Consider the following 12,148-nt stretch of genomic DNA (forward strand, 5'->3'; position numbering starts at 1 on the left):
TTACGTATCAATTAGTGCGTAGACGCAATAGACGTGAACGTAGCGCTGCTGAGCGCGCTGGCAAATACACACGCAGGTTAAGGAGGGAAGCTACCAATTGTTGACAGGTGGACGGAAATATTTGTCCGATCGCACAGCAGGAGATTATGGATTTAAATGAAAACGGTGCTGTTAGTGAGGCCTGATTATTTGGGTAAAGATCCTGTCTTTTTAGTTTAGCTCTAAAGGTCACTGGAATCAGGAATCGTTTATTTATCTGCGATCAGATTTTTGGACGATAGCGCTACTCGTCGCAGGTAGTCGCTTCCGCTTTGGACAACTATGGCATGTAAAAAATACCGGAAATAAGACATGTAGATGTGTGCACTTGCTCTTGTAAACCAAACGGGCTCAGCGGTGCATCATTACACAGCATGAAAAAGCGCTCATTTCTCCAAGCGCAACACGCTACACCAATATACACAAAATCCGCAACGACAAACCAGACTCGGAATGCTGTTAGACATGTAAAACAGCACCAACAGTCGCCAATTCCATCCTCATCCGATTAAGTGTCTAATCTGGTTAGCTAGGTATTTGTGGAATGTCTTATGCAATCATATATCCCTGTCAGATGAACCAGTTGTGTTTTGATTTTGATTGCGGTATGTGACCGCATGCGGCGCGAGATCGCGCTCCTCTGCATTTGGCTCTGATCCATAGCTGTGTTACTGCGTTCACCAGGGCCTCTTCTGGATAGCTTTCAAAAGGACTTATAAGATGCAAAGCAAACTGTCTTTCCTGGATCATATTCTCTAAACCTGTGGTGTCTCTATAATCACAGTATTTTCATTCATTCTGCTGCGGTGAGTGACATAATCATCACTACAATGGTTACACCTGACTAGATGGCATATTTTAAATGCGTTATTTGATTTGGTATAATTTATAAGTTTATAAAAAAAAAAAATGTAATGCAGTGCAAAGGATCTTTAGTAAATATAAACCTTAACAACATGATGGAGCATTTTGTTTCATGTTAACTGTATTCTTCTTTAGTGAGAGTCCTTTTGCTATGTCAAAGCGGATTGGATGACAAAACTGAGATCTTACAAAACCTCCAGGATTTTTCCGTTAAATATACTATCATGCTGCACCAGTAGCGATTTTGAAAGCCTTTATTGTACTTATGCGGGGTTTCCCAAATGAGGATTGACAAGTTGATAGGGAAACTAATAATTAAATCAAATGTAAAATTAACATTTGTTCTGTGCTGAAGATCCGTTTTCCCAATTTGTTGTTCCCAGTCAAAAATGACCAGCCTTTTAAAAATTGCTTGGATTTTATGTTTTTGTCACCTTGGATCTTGGATTTTTTACATTAACATAAGCATTTTTGGGGAAAAGAAAATCCTCTCTGTGTCAGAATGATCCGCACAACAATTGATCAAAAACAAAGCTGAAGGCTTTTTTATTAATTACAATTAATAATAATATGAGCTATTATTAATGTGTCATTAAATTTACTGATATATTAAGCAATATCTCAATCACTGTACAATGCATCATTGTTTTATTATAAGTACTGTATCGCGGCTTGTTTCTTTTTTTGTATGTGTGGCCTCAAGCTGCGACCTTCTAAACCACTGGGCCCTGTAAAGACAGTGGAGGGATCTGACCTCAGGGGGCAGCCGTGTCTATAGGCCCTGCATCCAGATGTGAGAGTGTGTTTGTGTTCACTTGACGTTTATTCACTGGCGGATGCTTTTATTCAAAGTAGCGTATTGCGCTTTCTTAATGCATATGTATTTTTTTATTATACTCTTGACTTCGACGTTGCTAGAGTCATAAAATTACTGGTTGAGCTGCAGTGTTTTCTTTGGAGTCGTTCATTCATACTTGACTGTGTGTTTTGTTTCTCTCACTTCTGCTCTTATTTTTCGTAGTTTTTTCCAGGTCAGCATTACAGATTTATATCTCAACTTGTCAGTGTGTGAGATATTTTATGACATTGAGTTGTAAGGCAGTCATTAGTCATAATGCAACGGTTTTGATATATATATATTTTTTGCTGAATAAACATTCAAAATTAATAGAAAAATGTAGAATATGTTGTTATCAGAGGCCTGAGGTGTGACTGTCAATTCTGATCACATAAAAGCAGGATGGGATGGAACAAAAGCGTATTTGGTTATTTTACCAACTGATTCTATTTGAATGAAAGCAGCTGAAAGTATCTGGAATTAGATAAGACTGAACTGCACTGATCAATATATTTCAATTACAGAGATCCTTCATGGTTCAGTGAGGCTAGCTGGCCATTAAAGAGGATATTGGAATAATGTGGACTCAAGGTAGATTTGTTTTCTTTAAGGCCTTGGTGCTTAAATCTAACTTGGAGGACATGCTAAATATAATGTGTTATTCAAAGCTAAAATCTTTGATTCTCTACATTTTTACAGATGAACAACCTCAAAAAGATCCTGCAGATGATGGTTGATTATTATAATGAGGTAAATGACACGCTAAGGTTTGGTTTATTAAAATGCTTGCCTTCATTTGAACTGTTTCAGATGTCATCAGTCAGACTTTAACATCTCGAATTAACCTTTCATCTGACACAAAGCATTCTGAATTTACACATGCCTACAGTCAAATGAATTTGTAATTGTTGGATGGTTTAATGATATAACTGTGTTAATGCCTGCAAATGTTCTACAATATTTTTTGTTCTTTTTTTTTTTTTCAAAGATACAATGACTATACCTAATCTGATTCATTCTAATAATGAATGTGTATTTTTGATCATTTTGTGTTGAGGTTTTGGCCCAAAGATGACAGAATTCCCTCTGCCTGATCTGGTGCGTGTGGTAGAGCAGTTTGATCAGGTAGAGCTGGGACGCCTCCTACAGTCATCCTGGGGTGTGCAGTCAAATGTGACCGGAAGCAAGGTAGTTAAAGGATAGTTCACCCAAACCTTTAAGTATTGTTATTTATTATGATAATTTACTGCTATTTTCCCTGTGGTGAGTGTATATATCATCATTTTAACCCTGTGTTTTTTGTTCAGAGTATATCCAGATAATCATGACCTTGGAGGAATCTGTACAGCATGTGGTGATGACTGCTATTCAGGAGGTCAGATTCATTTTATTCAGATATTTTATGCGGTGATATGTATTTTTTCATTTATAAAGAACAAAAAGGAATTAACCTTTTTGTATTGGATACAGCTTATGAGCAAAGGAGACTGTGTCTCAGTTAGGAACAGAACATCTTGGAGATTTTGAAGAACAGGTAAGAAATACAGACATATAACTTCATCATAGTGTCAGTTGAGAACTGTCAAGAGTATTGATATTGTTGTTAAATGTAGTATCTTGTGTTGGTGTTCAATGGTGCTGTGTTGGTAGTTAAAAAAGCCTTGGAGGATCTGACTGAAGTCATGGCAGAGAAAGAAGAGCTGGCACAAGCGCTGTCAGAACTCGGCGTGCAGGTGAGATTCAGTTTCAGGAAAACAGCTATCAAGGGTTTGCATTAACCAAAGATACAATAGTATTAAAGTGTTAAAGATCAAGTCACATTTATTTATGTAGCAGTTTATATAATACAGATTTCAATGCAGCTTCACAATAATAAACAGGAAAATAACAGTGTTAAAATGTATAAGTTATGAAATGACTCATTTGTAAAGCAGCGCTTCAAAAAACAGCAGTGTCATTATTCAGCTCAATTTAGTTGACTCAGTTCAATTCAGTAACTGTGTCATTGTAGCAAAGTTGATCAATTTTAAGCTCAATTCCACTATAAAGCTGCTCTACAACTGTAGATACTTTTGTGTCAGCCGTAAGTAAGAAAAAAATGGTTCATGCATAGAAACCAAAATAAGCACATAAATAGATATTATCATCTCCTTTTGATTTAGATTTCTTAAATATTTCTGCACCTGTATATATATTCTTAAGCTGCCTACATGAAGGCATTTGTCAAAGAAATCAAGAGACAGCATTTGTTTTAGTGGCTATGTTTGCAGACAAGTGTCAACTCAGTGAACAGCATCTCTGTTTTCTGCTGCAACTTCATGGATGAACAGATTTTGCTTTTTAGTGCAAGGTTTTTTTTGTTTGTCTCTGCAGAGGCTGATGTGTTTTTAGCTTTACAAAGAGTATTTAATTAAATATTTTGGTATATATATTTCCCTTTTGGAAATTGTGGTAAATTTAGTACATTTAAAAGGTGTTAATTTTCCTGTGCACACAAATGGGTTAGAAATTCATGTATTGCTGATTCTTGACAGATTGAGTTGTAAAGTATGCGACCTATAGAGGTAGAATCTAAACAAATGCATGATAACAGCCTAACTAAAACTAAAACACTGCGTTGCCACTAACCAATTAACCACTGAAAAACTGGTCTTATCTAGGGGTTTGTCGCGTAAAGAGGAAGCTCATTGGTTCAGTGCTGAAATTACTGGGTTGTATATTGGCACACAGTCTAAAACAAGAAGAATAAAATTAATTTGCTGTTGGGGTGTGAGAGGTTTAACATGCTTAACATGAACAGTGGATTTGTTTGACTTAATTTGCCAGATAAATGTAAAACTGAATAAATTTGGATTTTATGCTGCAGTTGTAATGGATAAATAATTAAATATTTAGTTTGAAAGTGTTTTGAGGATTTTGTTAGCTGGTTTATTTCCTTTGTGTGGTAAGTAGTTAGGCGGCAAATTGTTTTAAAAAAGCAAATCTAGTTGTAATCTCGTATAAATCACAATTTTTTTTTTTATCTTTACATCATGCTCTATATATACACTACCATTCGAAAGTTTGAGGTCAGTCATGGTTTTCTTTTTTAAGAAAGTAATTATTTTATTCAGCAAGGATGCATTAAATTGATCATTATAATGTAAAAAATGGATCATTTCCACAAAAATGTTAATATTAAGTGTAAATGGATCACATTTTCCACAAAAAATATGAATGTAATATTAAGAAGTGTTTCTCAGCATTACAGCTTTGCCATCAAAGGAACCAATTACATTTAAAATAAATTAAAATAAAAGCATTCATTTGAAATTGTAAAGAGAATTACTGTATTTTTGATCAAATAAATGCATCTTTGGTGGGCATAAGATACTTCTTTCAAAAAATATTAAAGATCTTACTGACCCCAACTTGTTATTTAGAATAGTGGTGTACATCGTGCGGTACAACTCTACATACACTTCTATGTTCAAATTATGCCGCTATGTTGTATGTAGGTCCTTACATGCCTCGACACAATAAACATCATGCTTTCCAGAAAGCCTGATGTTTGACCTTTTGCCCTTTGAACAGGTGAAATGATACAGGAGGAAAGGAACAGCCTCCTGGCAGAAATGACATCTGGACTGATCGATCCAGTCAGCTTGATATGTTTGATAACCCAGCATCCCATCAGGGAGGAAAGCACAGCCCACTCCCCACCTACAGCTAGACCAGATTCAGGCGGAGACTTATGTACAGCTTCATCGGACTACAGATCCCACATTCTCAATATCCAAACTAACTGGTCAAATATTGTTCTGCAACTTGCTATCCCCCCCCCCCCCTCGCCCCCTGACTTAACCTGCTGATGTTCGAATATTGTTGTGTGATTGCATACGTAGACCAACATTGACATAATGAACCAAAGCGTGGGTAGAATGCCTCAATTTAAAATAGCATGCAGTGTAAATAATGAATGTGTGTGCCTGTGTGTAATAACAGAACTCGAGGCAGCCTAAAGATGATTACCGCATCCACTGTGAAGAGCTGGAGAAAAAAATAGTGGAGCCTTGCAGCATCGTAATGATAAATGGACCCAGCCGGGCTGAGGAGTTCAACGAGCGCCTTAAAGATGGAATTAGAACATATTAAGGTGTGTGCTGGGGTATACATATTTTAGTCGTTTTTGCCAGTATCCTCTTTGGGGGTGTTTGGGGAAGTTTTATGATTAATTTGTGTTTGTTTAGGAGCTGCTCTGAACGCGGCAGGTCAAGCTGGAGGCCTCTGTTGAGACGTACAGAAAAGAAGTTAGGAAGATCTAGGTGATCCCAGACCCCCGGGCAAGTGAAAGGTCTGGAGGAGACGACTCTGACTCTATATGGCATAAAGCCAGTCAGCAAGCTCGTCAGCGGAGCTACGCAAGGCTAATGCTGCAAGAGCTCAATTAGAGGACATACAAGAGACAGGTCTATAAACATGCTAGCCAGTTTGAATTTTTAAGAATATGAGAAAGTCCTGTGAAAGGATTTTTTGTTGTATATTGTTGTTTTGTCATAGTCATCCATTGCACTACCTTCAGATTTTTTTTTTTTTTTTTTAAGGAAATAATGTTATTCCAGCACAGTGATGCAGTGTAAAATTGATCAAAAGACTTGAGTAATTGCTGCTGAAAATTCAGGTTTTGCCATCACAGGAATCAAATGACCATGTTTAAAATATATCTATTATAAAGGAATACAATATTTTAAATTTGTAATAATATTTCACTAATATTCCTGTTTTTGCTATATTTTTAATCAAAATAAATGCAGCCTGTTGGGTGAAGTGTATAAGAGACTGTTCAAAACTTTCCAAAAAAATGAAAAAAGTTTGATCCAGTGGTTGTAAAAATGGTGACCACAATCATATCTTGAGTATTACACATACAACTTCAAGCTTGAAATCAAAAGATTAAACATTACCAATGTTGTTTGGATCTTCAGGGGTCAGGAGCTCCACAGTAAAACTGTCCTGATGAGTCCCGCAAGGGCTGATAACCTGGCGTTCGAGATGACGAAAATTCAGGAGAAATATGTGATGCTTTACTAAGGAGAAGGAAAGAGGTAGAAGGCACGTTCACCTGAACTTACTCATACACATGCCAGAACCTTGGGATAATTGGTGTTTTTATGTTATGATTCATCAGAGGATCGAGCATTGAGCGGGACACTCTCAGAGAGATTAATGAAGCGCGGCGCTGCACACAGGTCCCAACCGGACCAGCTGTTACAAGCAAGTATGTTTGCAGGATCCCCACACTCGAGATCTTGCCATATGCCACTAGGAAAAGATTGAACTTTGATACTGAAGGAATGTTGACTCACAGGACAGGAACAGTGCAGGTAGGCCTCTACTGAGTTGCACTAAAACTGTCCTCCACTCGCTGGGAGGTTTGCGTTGTAGTCAATTTAAATCAATCAAATTTGCTAGTCGAGGAAGTTACAGGGGGCTGTTACATTTATATTACGTCCCAACAGTGCAGCTTGAACACGCTCGGTGAATCTATTGGATCACTTCCGCCGCTCAGTAAACAAACTGAAAAATGTAGTTTTGATATGGTATCAACTCGAACTTGTGCATATTCACACTTCAAGGAAAGTAGCAAACAGGAAGGTCAAAGCATGATAACCTGGCAGCTGAAGATGTTGCCATTGAGTACCGGTATGATATATATCTAGCAGGTAATTTTTATGATTAATACTATTTTCCAAAAAAAAAAAAAGGTAATTTATTCCTGTACGGGTAAAGTTGCTTTTTTTTTACGTCCCTAACTACCAGTCGTCGGATTCCATGATCCTTAGCAGAAATTATATTATGCTGCTCTCGTGCTCAAGTAACATGTTCGTGTTATTATCAATGTTGAATTTTTTTTTTTTTTTTGTGAAAACTGTGATAACTTTTTTTTTTAAGATTCTTTGAATTGAAAATTGAAATAAATTGTGTGCAGAAATGTCTTCATAATTTGCTAGTATGATCAATAATGAGTGAAGAACGAGTTGTTAAAATGGTTATTACACCTGTTTTAATATCACACTGGAAACAGAAGGTCAATAACAAGACTAGTATAGTACTGTAGCATGCCACTCTGAACCTAATGCCTTTGTGATTCACATCTTTAGTGCATGCAAAATCTTAGTTACCACTGAAGGACACCTATATTTGTGTATGTTGATTGTATATGTCTGCTTCTCCAGGGAGAAGTTCATCCGTCTGCAGCATGAGAACAAGATGTTGCGGCTGCAGCAGGAGGAGTCAGAGAACGAGCGCATAACTGAGCTGCAGGAGCAGCTGGAGGAGGCCCGGCGCGCACGCAGCCAACTGGACACTGAGAACAGGTACAGATTGTCATAATACATCAAATATAAACTGACCGTACTATGCAGTAGCTGTTCTACATATAAACATTCCTGTGTGAGAATGTGTTGTGTTGTTTTATATGGTTTTAAGGTTAAACAGAGAAAGAATTAGTGAGCTCCAGCAGCAGGTAGAGGATCTGCAGAAGGCCTTGCAGACACAAGGAACCAAACCTGAAGATGTAAGTGTGTGTTTGAGCCACTTGGTGGTGCTGTTTTTGCACATTTTTGGCCAGTGCTGCATGAACATATACTTTGCTAAATGATCTGGTCTTTGATTTCTTTCTGTTAGAGATGATACTGATAGTGATACTTTTCATTAAAAAGTCACATTGCTTGTTTCCTTTCATACAGTCTCATCTGAAGAGGAAGTTGGATGCCCATATGTAGGTTTAGACATTTAATCTAATTTGTTTTCTTTGTTGTTTTAGCTATGTTTGAGCATCTTATGCACTTTCTAAAATGGATGGTCCTTATGTTTTTTTTTTTCCAAGGGTGCGACTGAATAAGGCACAAGATGAAATCATGAAGAAGAAAGAGCTGTTGGAGGACCTTCAGCCAGACGCTACTCAAACCAGTTAGCCTATTCATTTTGACCTAACCCCATTTTTCACCCCACATTGCTTTATGCTTTTCATGACCTCATAGACAAAGACTGAGTCACACTCACCCACTCAAACCATCAACTTTATGTCAAACTGTAAACTTTGATGTCCATGATCTAGATTAATGTTACGATCCTCTCTGAGTCAAACAACAAATCTTTAAAGTTCCTCTCAGTTTTAGAGATAAATGTCACTTTCAGGTGTGAAGATGGATGAGCTGGCGGCAGCGCTGAAGAAGAAAGATGAGGACATGAGGGCTTATGGAGGAACGATATAAGATGTACCTGGAGAAAGCCCGTGATGTACTTACATTAACTTCATCTCTTAAATACTTAGACTATTTTGCCACTGACTGTCTTATGCTCTGGTCTGTGTTACCATTTTGTAGCCAGGTTTAATCAGCCAATATATGCATTCTTGCATAATTTTAAGCTCTTTTACAAGCTCTGTTATATCAGAGGAGTTATTACCCATATGTTCCAATGATAATACATATTGTGCGTTTCTAAGGTGATTCGAGCTCTGGATCCTAAGCTAAACCCAGCCTCAGAAGAGATTCAGTCACTGAAAGCGCTGCTCTCTGAGAAAGAAGAAGAGGATCATTGCTCTGGAGGTAGAGCAGCCATCTCTTCTCTGTTTTACTGCATTATTTACATCTAGCAAATTTCAGACTTACTTTCTCATTTGCAATTTCACTCTTTTCATTGTTTCTTTCTCTTTTAACTCCTGTCCGTTCTCATGCTCCCTTCTTTACTCAGCGGGAGTGTGAGGCAGGCCAAACTGAGGGAATATGAGGAGAAGTTAATTGTGACAGCTTGGAATAATAAGGTATGAGTGACACACCCCCAAAGCATATTAGTGTATGGTGTCAAATCAAGATGCTGTTATTTATTTAGTTCAAATTAAAGATTCTGCAATCTATTTGCTTATTTATTTGTTTGTTTATTCCAATTAAAGGCGCCTTTGTGTCAATTAAAGATGCTGGGTTTTAGTTGTCAATTAAATATGCTATTTTATTTTATTTTTTATCTGTGTCAAATCTAAAGATGCTGTAATTTAGTTAATTATGTCAAAGTTGCTGCAAGCTTCTTTTTTTTCAATAGAGAATGCAGTTGGGATTTGGTTGGTTAAGGAATTCCTTAACCAACCAACCAACTACGATATATTAAGCTACAACTGATTTATAATGCTAAATAAGAACATAGGAACAAAAAAAATGAGACATTTTTAGTGCCATTCCTTAAAGAATGGCACTAAAATGTTCCTAATACAATTCATTGTTAAAACTGAATTAATTTGTCTCAGAAATAGATATCTCTGTCATAGCTGTATACTCTGTAAAGTTTAAAGAGAGAAAAAAAAAAAAAAAAAAAAAAACTTTTTATTGTTTTCTTAATTGTCACCTTGCTGCAAAATCAACAGTGATTTGCTTTGTGCTAACAATATATATATTTTTTTATTATTATTACATATTGTGCAAAATGTACAGTAGTTTGAATTTCAGAAGATGGCAATCCCAGTCTCACGGCTCTGACGGCGATCCAACTCTCTAGTTGCCGCCCGGCCAGTCCTTCCTGGCTCAGCAGCGGCAGGTGACCAGCGCCGGCGCAACATGTCAATCAACGTGCCCTGCCCCTTCTTCCAAGTAACCTTGTCCTGAGTACCTCCCCAACTTCCTTGCTCTTCTCCTCCTTCCCCTCACACATACACTCAAGTGTGACCTGAAGTACACTTCTAAACAAGGGACAAGCTGCCATGATTGAACCTAGCAGTGTCCCCATGTGCTCTTTTCACAGTGAACATGATAATAATGTACTAAGGGTGAAATCTGTGAAAGTTATTCATCAGCACACTATGGCTGTACCTAGCAGTCTTTCACTTTTCAGTACTAAACAAACACCTATAACAGTCGCAGCAGGGTCATTTCTGAACCAGAGCCATACTCCAAGGTGCACAGGTCCATTCTTGTCAGCTCCTCAGTTGGCCGGAACCTGCATTCAAATGCGTCCTGTCAGGAAGCAGCATGCATTGCACTTTGCTCGAAATGACTTCCAACTATACACTATGCAGTCCATGGAATATAATTGTAAATCACGCATGGTATGTCTCTATAAAACATTGAAAGTATATGCAGACTACACATTTTGCCCTAACCAATCATTTAAAACTTAGCCTAGAAATCAGCCAATGATATGTATTTGTGCTGGCCACCAGATTTCTTAGTTTGTTCCTATTACAATGACTTTCTCAAACAACAGCAACAACATATATAGAAAATACATTAGTATATACGGCTAAAAAAAGCATGCATATAATCACTCAAATTAGTGATTAAATCTGAATCAGGTACTTCATTCAGCCAGGTTATAGTATTTATTTTATATTCAGTTATTGTGATAGAACTCTTGCATGCTCTTTTAACAAGCAGAAGGGCCTTTTTTTAATGTGTCCTGTCTGTGAGAAAAGACCTCAAGTTTCAGGATTTGGTTTCCAGCACAGAGTTATAGCAGAATATAGGAAGTGGCTGCGACTTTATCTTTGAGATAATGTGTTGTATGCCACTCCATTAAAAAGAAATACATGTGCGTGGGCTTGTGGAAACATAAGCTGCATTGTGAAATGGCTTTTGCTGTATTGTGAAAATCTGCCCCTGCTTAGGTTGACGAAGCTTTGTCTGCTAATAAGCTAGCTATTTGCATTTGAAATAAAACACACTCTGTTTGTATTTGGGAGATGATATTAATTTTAAATAATAAGGTTAATCGATCACCGGTTCTGGTTGTGTCTTTTCGGTGTTTTTATTCTACTGGAAGCTTTTTGGCTGGCCTGTGATGATGCATCTTAATGTTTTTAGGCAGCTAATATTTATATATGATGTGTTCAAGGGAAGAACTCTTACATTTGTGTACTCAATTTTATGAGGACTGTCATTGTTTTGTGTGGGATGATGAATAATAAGATTGGATTCATATGGTGTTAGAGTAATACTTGGAGTTAAAAAGAGCACTTGCAGCCTTCATTTTACTTGTGATGAATAAACACAGGTTTGCAATACTGCCTTCTTGCATGTGTTAATGATCCCAGCGTTGAAGTGCTTTACTCAAGTCTCACAAACTAGATGGCTGACTAATTTAAATATTTCCTCATTTTTGCAGTCCGACAGTATGTCACTAGTGGTGCTGAACTTTTAGAGCTCTCAGAATTAATTTCAATAAAAATTATATTTAAAAAAATCTTTATATATTATATTATGTGCTGTGAGTGGCATTTGCCTTCCACATGAATACACAGCAATGTACTTGCTTTTAATGATCTGAAATAGAGTAGCCACAAATGGATGAGAACAATATTTCCCTCAGCCTTCGAGAAGACACACAAAATTCAACACAAACATGTTATTGTGAGGTGACTATATGGATTTCAGCATT

The sequence above is a fragment of the Cyprinus carpio genome, chromosome A20 (assembly GCF_018340385.1).
Source record: "Cyprinus carpio isolate SPL01 chromosome A20, ASM1834038v1, whole genome shotgun sequence".
NCBI lineage: Eukaryota > Metazoa > Chordata > Actinopteri > Cypriniformes > Cyprinidae > Cyprinus > Cyprinus carpio.